We start from the raw sequence: 13,043 nt of genomic DNA on the forward strand, positions 1-13,043 counted from the left end.
TCATCAGACCACTGATTGGGGGGATTTATCCTTCCAGGCTCAAAGTGTATGTCTCTTGGCAACCGTAAGGGTTCACAGCACCAACTTTTGTTGTCCTACTGTCAAAAGGGATATAATTTAAAAGTTCACGAACCTATGTAAATATCAAATATTTTGCCAGTAGGAAATTTATATGGACAAGAACTTCAGACCAAATAATAATAATAATAAATGTATTACTGAACATGCTCACAAGTTATTCCTCAGTGAGGCCTTTTCCGCACAACACCTTCAGCATTTATCTGGATTCGACAACGACTTCCTATACAAAATGCTGTGGACTCCAAAATACTTGAAAACAAACAAACAATTTTTGCTGGATCAGTCTCAAATTCCAATCTAGAGAAACATTCCATATAGATTCTAAAGCAATTTTCCATTGTTTGGCTTGTACAGTACACTCTGATTCCCTATTTCCTGAATTCCTGTGCCTCTACTTATAAAAGTCCAATGAGCATTTATACACAGAAGTCATGGATTTGGCATTTTTCCAGTTTTAGGTTTAATTCTCCATATTTCCACAACAGCTTGTGATTGTGGACTTTCCCCCCATAAAAGTCATCCTGAAAATTCATCACCATTTTGGCATGAATTACTCCCAACGTACATATGCTTGTAAGCATTTTTGCCCAACATGTACATTTTTGCAAAGCAATTTTCCCTAACCCAATGTCTTTTTTGGTATACCAATATATGCATTTTCATGCACACTTTATCTATTTCTGTACACATTACCTTGCTGGAGACTTGCAAATTCTGTGAAGAACTGAATATTCAGAGAAGTGTGAATTTCAAAGGATGGCTGTGTTTCGGTTCTCATATAATTTTGGACAGTGAACATTTAAATGTGACCTGAATCAAATCCCCACATTCCTATTCCTAGATGATTATTGATAGGCTTGAAGCCTGACAAACCAAGCTTGAGAGTAGCTTTGTCAGCAAACAAGCACCAAGAAAGGTGGCAATGACCTCTAGGCTATCACAAGGAAATCATTGTATGCTTGCCTTGCTGTTCTCCCTTTTGGAAAAAATATTGGGATATCAGTGCATCAAATAATGACAATGAGCATGAATAATTAACACAGAATAACTACCAGCAGCAATGAAGGCCTGTTTGCATATAAAGACATGCTCACAGCTACTGCTTTTTCTGTAATATTACCTTACGTTTTGGAATCAGCTCTTTTTTTTTTTTTTTTTTATAATAATTTTTATTAATTTCCACACATATAATAAAGAACAATATAAAACAGTATCACATCATACTCATCGGTTCTTACCCTTCTTTCTTTGACTTCCCCATACCTCCCCATCCCTGCATCCTTGTTTAATAATTCTTTAGCAACCCTTAAGTCCATTGTCTTAGTTCCCTTTCGTAAAAGTTTCTTAAGTTTTTTTGTTTACTGCTGCAATTCTTTACTTCTTACCCCCTGACATCCTAACATTCCTCAATTTTGCAATTATTTTTAAGATATATTTTGAAGTTCTTCCAGTCCTCTTCCATTGTCTCTTTCCCCTGGTCCCGGATTCTGCCCATCATCTCGGCCAGTCCCATAAAGTCAATCACCTTTGTTTGCCATTCTTCCAGAGTAGGTAGTTCTTGCGTCTTCCAATACTTTGCCAGTAGAATTCTTGCTGCTGTAGTGGCATACATAAAGAAAGTCCTATCCTTCCTTGACACCGCTTGGCCCACCATGCCCAAGAGGAAAGCCTCTGGTTTCTTAGGAAAAGTCCACTTAAGGACCTTCTTAATTTCATTATAGATCATTTCCCAGAAAGCTTTAACCTTTGGGCAGGTCCACCAAAGGTGGTAGAAAGTGCCTTCAGTCTCATTACATTTCCAACACTTATTATTAGGCAAATGATAAATTTTTGCAAGCTTGACTGGGGTCATGTACCACCGGTAGATCATTTTCATAATATTTTCTCTTAATGCATTACATGCAGTAAATTTAATACCGGTGGTCCATAACTGTTCCCAGTCAGCAAACATAATATCATGACCGATATCTTGTGCCCATTTAATCATAGCTGATTTCACCGTTTCATCCTGTGTATTCCATTTTAGCAGCAAGTTATACATTTTTGATAAGTTCTTAGTATTGGGTTCCAACAATTCTGTTTCTAATTTTGACTTCTCTTTCTGAAATCCTATTTTCCTGTCCTGTTTAAACGTCTCATTTATTTGATGGTAATGCAACCAATCTCGGACCTTAGGCTTTAGTTTCTCATAACTCTGAAGTTTCACCCTTTCACCATCGTATTCTAAAATCTCATGATATTTTGGCCATTTAGAATCCATATTAAGCTTTTTTACTTCCCTAGCTTCCATTGGTGACACCCACCTAGGGGTTTTACTTTCCAACAAATCTTTGTATCTAATCCAAACGTTATACAATGCTTTCCTTACAATATGGTTTTTAAAGCTTTTATACACCTTTACCTTGTCGTACCATAAGTATGCATGCCAACCAAAACTATTATCGTACCCTTCCAGATCCAAAATGTCAGTGTTCTCAAGAAGTAGCCAGTGTTTCAACCAGCAGAAAGCTGCTGATTCATAATAAAGTCTTAAGTCCGGCAGGGCAAACCCCCCTCTATCCTTTGCGTCAGTTAAAATCTTAAATTTAATTCTGGGCTTTTTGCCCTGCCAGACAAATTTTGATATATCTTTCTGCCACTTCTTGAAGCATTCCATCTTGTCCACAATCTGCAACGTCTGGAATAAAAACAACATTCTAGGCAGTACATTCATCTTAATAGTAGCGATTCGGCCTAGCAAGGAAAGTTTCAGCCTTGACCATATTTCCAGATCTTTTTTAACTTCTGACCAACATTTTTCATAATTGTCCTTAAATAAGTTCACATTCTTGGATGTTAAGTTTACCCCCAGGTATTTTACCCTTTTTGTTATCTCCAAGCCTGTTTCATTCTGAAAACTCTCTCTTTCTTCCATTGTTAAATTTTTTTCCAACACTTTCGTTTTTTGTCTATTCAATTTAAAACCTGCTACTCGACCAAATATATCAATTAATTCTAATACTCTTTTAGTACTAGTATCTGGCTGTTGCAAAGTCAATACTAGATCATCTGCAAATGCTCTTAATTTATAATGTCTAACTCCGACCTGAACTCCCTTAACCAACTGGTCCTTTCTAATCATGTTTAACAATACCTCCAGGACTGATATAAAAAGCAAAGGGGATATTGGGCAACCCTGTCGTGTACCTTTTTCTATAGGTATTTCTTCTGTTACCACATTATTTACAATTAATTTGGCCTTTTGTTGAGAATATATTGCACCTATACCGTTTTCAAAACCTTGGCCTACCCCCATCCCCTGGAGATTCTTTTTCATAAAAGTCCAACAAATGTTGTCAAAGGCTTTCTCCGCATCCACAAAAATCAAAACTGCTTTCCTATTAATGTCAACATCCAGCAGCTCCAAAATATCTATAATGTTTCTCACATTGTCTGACATATGTCTACCTGGGAGAAAGCCTGTTTGGTCCTTATGAATCTCTTCTGCTAAAACTCTTTTCAATCTTTTTGCCAAAATGTCTGCAAAAATTTTGTAATCCACATTGAGTAAAGATATAGGGCGGTAGTTTTTAACCTGGTTCTTCTCAGTCTCTGTTTTCGGTATAAGTGAGATGAAAGCCTCTTTCCACGATTCAGGTGCCTTTTTCCCCTTCAAAATTTCATTGCAAACTTCCTTCAATGGTTGTGTCAGCCATTCTTTCAACATTTTGTAGTATTTGGCCGTCAGGCCATCTGGTCCTGGTGATTTTCCCAATTTCATATTTTGAATGGCACCCTCTATTTCTTGTTCTGTTATTTCCTCATTTAAGATCCTTTTACTTTGTTCTGAGATTTTTGGTAAACCGTATTTTCTGATGAATTCTTCTATTTCTTGCTCGTTGATTGGCCCTTGTGCATACAATTTCTTAAAAAAGCTTTGAAAACAATTGTTGATCTCATTGGGTTTATGGATAATTTTTCCATCCATTTCTAAACTTGTTACAGTGTTCATTTTCTGCCTTTTTTTCAATTGCCATGACAGAAGTTTCCCACATTTATCCGCTGATTCAAAAGTTCTTTGTCTCATTTGCCTTATCTTCCACTCTATTTGTTGGTTCATAAGCTCCATGTACTGCATCTGATAGAACTTTATTTCTCTCAAAATCTCATGGGATTTTGGTTTAGACCTCAACTTCTTCTCTCCTTCTTTTATTTTTTCTAAAAATTTTTCCTTCTTCTCATTTTGTTGCTTCCTCTTAATAGAATTTTGTTGAATTAGGAAACCTCGCATCACGGCTTTACTTGCGTCCCAAATTATTCTTTTTTCCACATCTGTTTTCCTGTTGATCTCAAAGTAATCTTTTAATGTTTTAAGGGCCTTCTTGTGGATCTCTTCATCCTTAAATAGGGTGTCATTCATTCTCCATCTAAAGGATCCAGTTGTTGTTAGTTTCATCTCCATCTTCACCGCATTATGGTCGGAGCACGTTTTTGGACATATTTCTACTTTTTTTGTTCTTGGCGCCAGACTACTAGAAATCCAGATTTGGTCTATTCTTGTCCATGTCATTTTTGCTTCAGAGAAGAAGGTTCCCTCTCTCTCTAGAGGATTCTTTATTCTCCAAATATCAATCAAGTCCATTGTTTCAGTCATTTCGAAAAAGATCTTTGGTAGTCTCCCTTCTTTTGAAATCACTTGTCTCTGTGCTTTATCCATGTTTGTTGAGACAACTCCATTCATATCTCCCATCATTAGGATTTTATAGTCTAAAAAGTCAACTAATGTCTCATGCAACTTCCTAAAGAATTCGGCCTTCCCTTCATTTGGGGCATAAACTCCCACAATTAATATCTTTTCTCCTTGAATTTGTATTTCAATTGCCAGGTATCTTCCTTGTTCATCTTTAAATATCAATTTTGGAGCCAACTTTTCCTTTGCATAGATCACCACACCTCTTTTCTTTACTTTGTCTGATGAGATAAATTCTTGACCAAGTCTCTTATTTATCAGTAATTTCCTATGTATCCTGGCAATATGGGTTTCTTGCAAACATATTATGTCTAATTGTTCTTTCTTCAAAATGTGAAAAACCTGTCGTCTTTTCCGAGGAAGGTTCAGACCGTTACAGTTCCAACTAAGGAGTTGCAGAGACATTTTGTATTTAGGTAGCTGTTCCTCCAACTGCTCCAAGCTTCTGCTCTTCCTCCGATGGTGGTAGTGTAAGTCCAAATGACAAATTTGCTATATCAGGTGGTTCCCTCTCCTCCACGGTTCCTTTCTGCAGATCCTCCAGGTACTTCTCCAGAAATTGTTCTTTGTCCTGAATTGTTTTTATTTTAATCTTCCTTCCTTTGAAGTTAAAGGACAATCCTTGTGGAAACTCCCATCTGAATGGTATAGTGTTTTTCTTCAGCAGGTCTACTAAGCTTTTGTAATATGTTCTCACCTCTAAAATGTATTTAGGAATGTCCTTGAAAATCTGTATCTGACAATTTTGGATCACCAATGCCTTATGATAATGCAAATTCAATATTCTATCTCTTTCTTCTTTTGATCTCAATGTAATTAGACAGTCCCTTGGTTTTTTATCCTGCCTTCTACCCAGTCGAAAGGCTGATATTATCTCAAGTTCCTCATCTTCCTCCCATTCCTCCTGCCAAAAAGTTATGATGTTCTCTGTAAGAAATTTCACAAGGTTGTCCCCTTCCCCTTCAGGCACCAATCTAAATTTTAAATTCTTCTCTTTACGTTGAAGTTCCAGTAAGGAGAGGGCTGCATCATGCTCATTCACTTTTTTAATAATAGGCCCAAATTTTTCCCTTGTCTCTTCAGCCGTTGTTTTTGCACTTTCTGCAATCTTTCGTGTTTCTGAACTTTCCTGAATTAATCTATTTATAGAATCTGTGTTCGATGTAACACTAGCTGTATTCACATCCAACCTTGTTGTCAACTCTGTTAATTTTTTAGAATTCTCTGTCGATAGCTTTGTCAATGCTTCCAGGGATTGATTTATTTTAAGTAGTGCCTGAGTCATAGGATCCATAGAAGCTGGTGTTTTTTCCTGCACAGCTGCAGTTCCTGATATAGAGGCCCTTTTCTTGTGAGATTGTTTTGCTTTCTGCCTTGTTACTATCTCTTCTGTAGGGGCACTCATATCCTCAAGGTCGTTTTCACAGAGTTGATTCCCAAGTGGAAAATCCCACTGTTACTTTTCCAAGTGCAACAGTTTCACATAGAACCCTCTAGAGGGAGCATTCAATTGTATCCAAATGGCAAAGATAGAAGAAAACAAAGAGGCAAGGAAGTATAACAGTAGCCAGAAGTTTCCAATATCCAAATTGTAATGTCTCTATTTTCTATGTGGCCAAAATGCAACAAAGTACGTCTAAGGTCCGGTAACTTTGTTACAAACAAGTCCCCACTTCTCAAAGTTTGACAGTCCACGTCCCGGTGTCTTGTTTGGGCAGCCCGACCCCGGGGGATTTGGCAATGGAAGGTCTTAATTTTCCATTAATTTTCCAGCAGGTTAACAACGTTCCAATCCCTTCCCCCCTTCTCCTGCCAATCTGGGGGGAGGTTTTAAGTCCGATGTCAGTTTGACAGCTTAAAAAAATTAGAAAGATTCCCTTTAAGTGCAGCTTGATTTTCGTTGCTTTATCTCTTCTGCAGTTCCGGGGAGGCAGACTTCCTTAATTTTTGCCTTTCCCGTTTTCAGCCAAATTTTTTTTTTTTTTTAATGTCCCGTTACTTTTTCAATCTTACTCACGGGTGTTGTAGTCAAATTCCAATTGCAGGAAGGAATCGGCGCTCTCCGCTCATGGCGACGCGGCTTCACTCCGCTAGCTGGGTGACGACTCTCAGCACCGCGCTTACCCCGATGCCGCTCAGAAGCCTTTAAAAAGGCTCCCTCACAGTACCGGGGGGCGCAAAGGGTGCCCACCGAATCTCCTTTGTTCACAGGCTCCGCGCCTGTGATTTTAGGGGTCCCCCGCTTGCCGTAGCGGGTGAGACCCGAACTAACGGAGCAGTCCTGCCTCGGAGCTCGAGGCTCGGACCGCCATTAAGCGCTGGCGCCGACCGGAAGTCTCCGTTTTGGAATCAGCTCTTGTGTTGATACAGATCCTCACACTTCCTACGACATCTAATATAGAACTCTTGGTGCTGACTTCATTTTTCTCAGTGTACTGCTGATTTTTAGGTTGCTTTACTTTTTTGATTTTGGAAAGGGAGTTTTGTTTGATTTGACATCTGTAGGGGATCCAAATGGCAAGCAGATATCTCTGCACTGCAGCTTTGTGCAATGGTACGACTGCCACTCATAAAGAACTGTTGTTGGTTTTTTTATTTGCTAGCATCTACTGTTGCTTACCTAACATTCTGCATTTCGTGAAAGGGTCTGGCAAGTTACACTGTTTAGCTAGGCTTGCAAATTTCCAACTTAATAACTAAGCCTTGCTGAGAAGATTGCTGGTCTGGCAAAGCGCTGATGTGGTGATTTGTATCTCAGCAGTTTGATGTGATGAGACCTACGAGTGCCACTTTTTGTTGATGGGTTAATTCAGTTTGGGTACAGTAATTCCTCTTCCTGCTGCTGCTCGTAGCATAGTTCTCTCTCAATTCTATGGACACTTCTGCAGCTTCACACCATGAAGTCATGCTTCAGACTCAGAATGACCCTAGTCCACAATACTCAGAAGTCTTCCATGCAGATCTACTCTGATGACATATATACACATTTAAATCAGTCCCCTAACTTCAAATGGTGTACCCTCAACCTGATTTAAAATTACCTGCATTGTCATGGATGTTTTCCCTCACCGGGAAACGTCATTCTTTTGAGGAGGTTTTGGTCCCTTACATTTTTAGTATACCCTCACAACAACGGTCCTTCACAGGGTCCTTTGTGGAGAGGCCATGACAGTAAAATGGATTTAATCCTCCTTTGGTAGTGAAGATGTGCAGAAACTTGCCTGATTTGTACCCAGTTTAATTCAGAATAAATTGGCCTGTGTGCATATATTTTAAATATAAATTTATGACATAGCAAGTGTGCTGTGGACAACTGTCAGCATACGGCAGCTATTTTGCCTCCCCAAGTATCCTATGTAATATGAAAATACAGAATGTAAATATTAGTAAAGTGGCTCACCAATCTATTATATTAAAGCATTTCTATTGAATTCACACCACTCCAATACTAGTGATGTTAAACCAATGTAAACATTATTAATACAAAGTGTAAGTGGTCCATCATGTTTTGATGCCTGAGGCAAAGGACAAGATGGTGTCCCACCCATTTCATGTTCAGAAGCCAACAGGATTGGCAGCTGACTTTTAGGTCACAGCCACAGAATTGTAGCTCTGTGAGGGTTCTCCTAACAACACTTAGCCCTTTAAATCACCACAGTTGCTGTGGGTCTTTAGAGGGGAATCATGACTGTTAAAGTGGCATAGGAATGCTTTAATGCATGGTGCAGAGGTAGCCTTACTTCAGATCTAGCAATGGGTTAGCATTGTCCACCACACCTGAGGGCTGAAGACTACCTTGTGGAGTACAGAGCTTGCCATGTGGCATACTATTGTACTACCAACCTTACTGTATGCTTGTGAAACGCGAACCACTTATAAACGCCATCTCCAACTCTTCAAAAGATGCCATCAAAAGTGTCTCTGAAAAATTTTACATATCACTTGGGAAGACAGGTGAACTAATGCCAGTGTACTGGAAGAAGCAAAGATCACCAGTGTCAAAGCAATGATTCTTCAACATCAACTTCGTTGGACTGGTCATGTTGTACGGGTGCCTGATTATCATCTTCCAAAGCAACTACTCTATTCCCAAACTAAGAATGGAAAGCAGAATGCTGGTGGTCAACAAAAGAGGTTTAAAGAATCTTTCAAGGCAAATCTAAAAATAATGTAGTATGAACACTGACAACTGGGAAACACTGGCCTGCGAGCGCTCCAGTTGGAAAACAGCCTTTACCAAAGGTGTCATGGGGTTTGAAGATGCTCAAACTCTGGACGAAATGAAGAAATGTGCTAACCCTTGGCAAACAGTCACCGTGATCAACTCCTGCCCGGAAACCTATGTCCTCACTGTGGGAGGATGTGTGGATCCAGAACTGGTCTCCACAGTCACTTACGGACTCATTGTAAAAATTGTGCTTATGGAAGACAATCTTACTCAGCTATGAGTGATTGCCAGAGAAGAAGAAGACTTCAGATCTGGCAATGGGTCAGCGTTGTCCACCACACCTGAGAGCAGAAGGCTACCTTGTGGATCACAGAGTTTGCTATGTAGCATGCACCGGTCCATAGCTCAGTGGAAGAGATTCTGCTTTGCATGTGGAAGGTTCTATGTCTAATCCTGAGCATCTTCAAGGGGGAGGGTGGAATGACCCTTGACTGAAATCTTGGAGACCTGCTGATAGCCACTGTAGACTGAGTTAGATGGACCAATGGTCTGATAGAAAGCCCTAAACAGCCTCTCAATCAACTTTGGCAATCTCTCTCTCTCTCTCTCTCTCTCTCTCTCTCTCTCTCTCTCTGATTCTATCCATTAACTGTTTTAATCATATAATAATTCAATACTGCTTTCCAAAAGAATGACGATGTATCTATCCTATGCATCTTGGGAGGCCAGGAAGAAGGTATCTTATTGGGTGTAAGGAGACAAAGAAAAACCCACTAAAGCTAAATCATTTCACATAGGTAATCTATTGCTGTTTTTCGATGTAGGAAAGAAGCCAAGAGCAGAGTGAGGTACTTATCAAAGGCATTGGCCGTTTACAATTTTGTGGCACCAGATGAATGATGGTACGCTCTCCACTAAAGGAGGGAGGAGGCAAGTGATTCTAAAATATTTCATCCAGAGACTGGATAAGAATAACTCGCAACCCCCAACACCCTGGGGGGAAAACAGATTGAAAGACGGCAATGAAATTGTCTGCTCTCTCATCTTTCTTGAGCCACACCACAGTAGTTTGGCTTCTGGACAGATTTGTGTGTGTGCTTGCTGTATTGATCCTAAGGAATGAAAATCACGAAACCAAAACGAAGTGATTTCTAACGGGTTGCAGTTATCAAGCATTAATGCTTTGCAAGGTTCATTGGCTTATATTACACAGTGTATGAATTAGCATTGAGAAAAGAAAGGAACATGGTGTACTAGTTAGACTCCTTGACATCTGGCAGTTTCTATATACGTATGCCATATGTTAGTATAGTGGTAAAAATGTCAATTAATGACAAATATATAAGCAACATCCTCCTTCTTCCTCTCTATCCTTAAATGGCAGTTGCTCAGCAGAATAAACAAAGGTAAAGGGACCCCTGACAATTAAGTCCAGTCGCGAACTCATCTCACTTTACAGGCCGAGGGAAATGGCGTTTGTCTGCTTCTGCAGACAGTTTTTTTCCAGGTCATGTGGCCATTATGCCTAAGCCGCTTCTGGCGAAACCAGAGCAGCGCATGGAAACGCTGTTTACCTTCCCGCCAGAGTGGTACCTATTTATCTACTTGCACTTTGAGGTGCTTTCGAACTGCTAGGTTGGCAGGAGCTGGGACAGAGCAACAGGAGCTCACTCCGTTGCGGGGATTTGAACTGTCGACCTTTCGGTGGGTAAGTGGGTGGCGCTGTGGGTTAAACCACTGTGCTGCTTGGGCCCAGCAGAATACAACAACAATAATCTCTATTATTGTGATCATACAGAATCACAAACTGAAATAAGCAGGGCTTTTTCCCCCTCCCAGCCAGCACCTCTCAGATGGGTGCCATGGCCATTATAAGAGAACAAGGGAGGTGTTCAAAGTGCATTCCATCGCCTCTTTTTCTAGAAAAATAGCTTGGTAAATAAGCATGGAAAAGAATGTGTGTCAAAAGACAACTGGATTATTAGAAATATATACAACTGGCCCAGGTTATCAATGGCTACTATCCCTGAAAGCTATACTTCATCTCCACTGTCAGAGCCAGTATGCTTCTGAATACTCACTCGCTGGATCATCACCTTGTCGTGGTGAGTGGGCTTGCACATTCCTATGACCCTTGTGAGCAAAGCCGCCGGGAGTTTCGTACTCCCATCAGGGTCACTCAAGGCAGTAAGGTCAAAGGGAAGGAGCTAGACAAAGAATGATCCAAGAAGTCCTCGACAGGCGAAAGATAACAAGTGGTATGTTACAATGGCTGTGAAGGTGGATGAAGGCAGCAGCATATAAGAATCTACTGGTTGTTGTGATACTCATGCCATTGGAATAGAGCCTTACTGTGAAGACTGTGCGTTGGTCAGCATGCACTGATCTACACACACAAAACAAATTCATGCAGAGGAATCTTCCAAAAAACCCACCCCAAAACCAAACCCCAAAAGTCCCATGGCAATTGGCAAAAACCTATGTCCCCACTGTGGAAGGATGTGTGGATCCAGAATTGGCCTCCACAGTCACTTACGGACTCACTGTTAAAACTATGTTTATGGAAGACAATCTTATTCGGCTATGAGTGATTGCCGAAGAAGAAGAAGCAGCTTCTGAAAACCAGTTGATAGAAACTGCAGGGGGTACTGAGTGCTCTTATGCTTAGGTCCAGAAGTAGGTTTCCCTTTAGGTATCTAGTTAGCCTTTCTGAGAACAAGATTCTGAACTAGATGAGTCACTGGCCTGAACCAGAAGGCTCAGCCCATGTTCTTAAAAGTTTTTAAAAGGTTTGTGTGCGTATTCTAATAGCTTCTCATGCATGGAGAAGCAGTGCAATGAATTTAGTGACAGCCCGGTGAAATCTGAAGAGTCCCTACAGGTAAGTTGCACTCCCTACACCCTAGTGGGGTTTGCAACATCATCAGCAATGGTAGGTAAAAAAAGGGTAAAGGACCTCTGGACGGTTAAGTCCAGTCAAAGGTGACTATGGGGTTGTGGCGCTCATCTCGCTTTCAGGCTGAGGGAGCCAGCGTTTGTCTGCAGACAGCTTTCTGGGTCATGTGGCCAGCATGACTAAACTGCTTCTGGTGCAACGGGACACCGCGATGGAAACCAGAGTGCATAGAAATGCCGTTACCTTCCTGCTGCAGCGGTACCTATTTATCTACTTGCACTGCTGTGCTTTCAAACTGCTAGGTTGGCAGGAGCTGGGACAGAGCAACGGGAGCTCTTCCCATCGCAGCGATTCAAACTGCCGACCAGTGGTAACCAGGGGCACGTCATGGGATTTCCCCACATTCTTCTTTACCCTTATTTCTCTCTACTTCTATTGCAGAAGTGGCAAACCAATGGTCCTCTGATGTCGCTGGACTCCAAATTCCATCAGCACCAGTCAGCATGGCCAACAATGAGGGATTATGAGTAATGTCTGCAGGGACACAGATTCCCCACTCCTGTTGTAGAGATTACCACATTTCCAGATGTAAGAAGAAGATCAAGGAGATACTGTACATCTATTGCTTCCACTCTCCCATCCTGGCCTTGCTACCATGGAGACAGCTAGATTTGTCTCCTGCTGCTTTCCACAACATTAATTTCAAGGAACGTTTCATTCTATGGAAGGCTCTGAAAACCCCAATTATCACAGGCCATCAGGACTTTTAACAGTCCCCTAGAAGGTGTGTTCAAAGGAAAGCAGAATAACCTGTTGGGAAGTCATGCTGTCTGACTATACTGTGAAGTCACAGTACTCTATTTTCTCATTCTCTCTATCAGTCTCTGAAAGAGGGAGGGAGATTCTAATGCCCATATATTTAGTTCATTTGGAATTTAAGACTGATCATCTGGCATTTCCAGTCTGCAGTAAAATGAAAGGAACTGAACTGAACTCTGGAGCTATGATGATGAATTTGGATCCCTGCTGGTATTGCTGTTACTTATAATTACTGAAAACTGTAAAAATCTTTGTTTGTTGATTTATGGCACTTGAACACAGTGGAACCCCCCTCCCCCTAAATCTGTTGGTGAGCCCAGAATATTGCGTCATTGACCGTAAGGAAAAAA

The 13,043-nt window shown here is 40.7% G+C and overlaps 1 long non-coding RNA gene across 1 annotated transcript; it reads right to left on the reverse strand.

Moving 5' to 3' along the window:
- Positions 1 to 7,463: 7,463 nt before the first annotated feature.
- On the reverse strand, positions 7,464 to 12,657 carry LOC307221003. The gene is made up of 3 exons (XR_013841270.1): positions 12,492 to 12,657; positions 11,060 to 11,185; positions 7,464 to 7,777 (listed from the first exon to the last, which is right to left on the reverse strand). It is a non-coding gene; the product is annotated as an uncharacterized lncRNA (long non-coding RNA).
- Between the last annotated feature and the right edge of the window lie 386 nt (positions 12,658 to 13,043).

This window comes from Podarcis cretensis (genome assembly GCF_951804945.1).
Source record: "Podarcis cretensis genome assembly, chromosome: 7".
Lineage (NCBI taxonomy): Eukaryota > Metazoa > Chordata > Lepidosauria > Squamata > Lacertidae > Podarcis > Podarcis cretensis.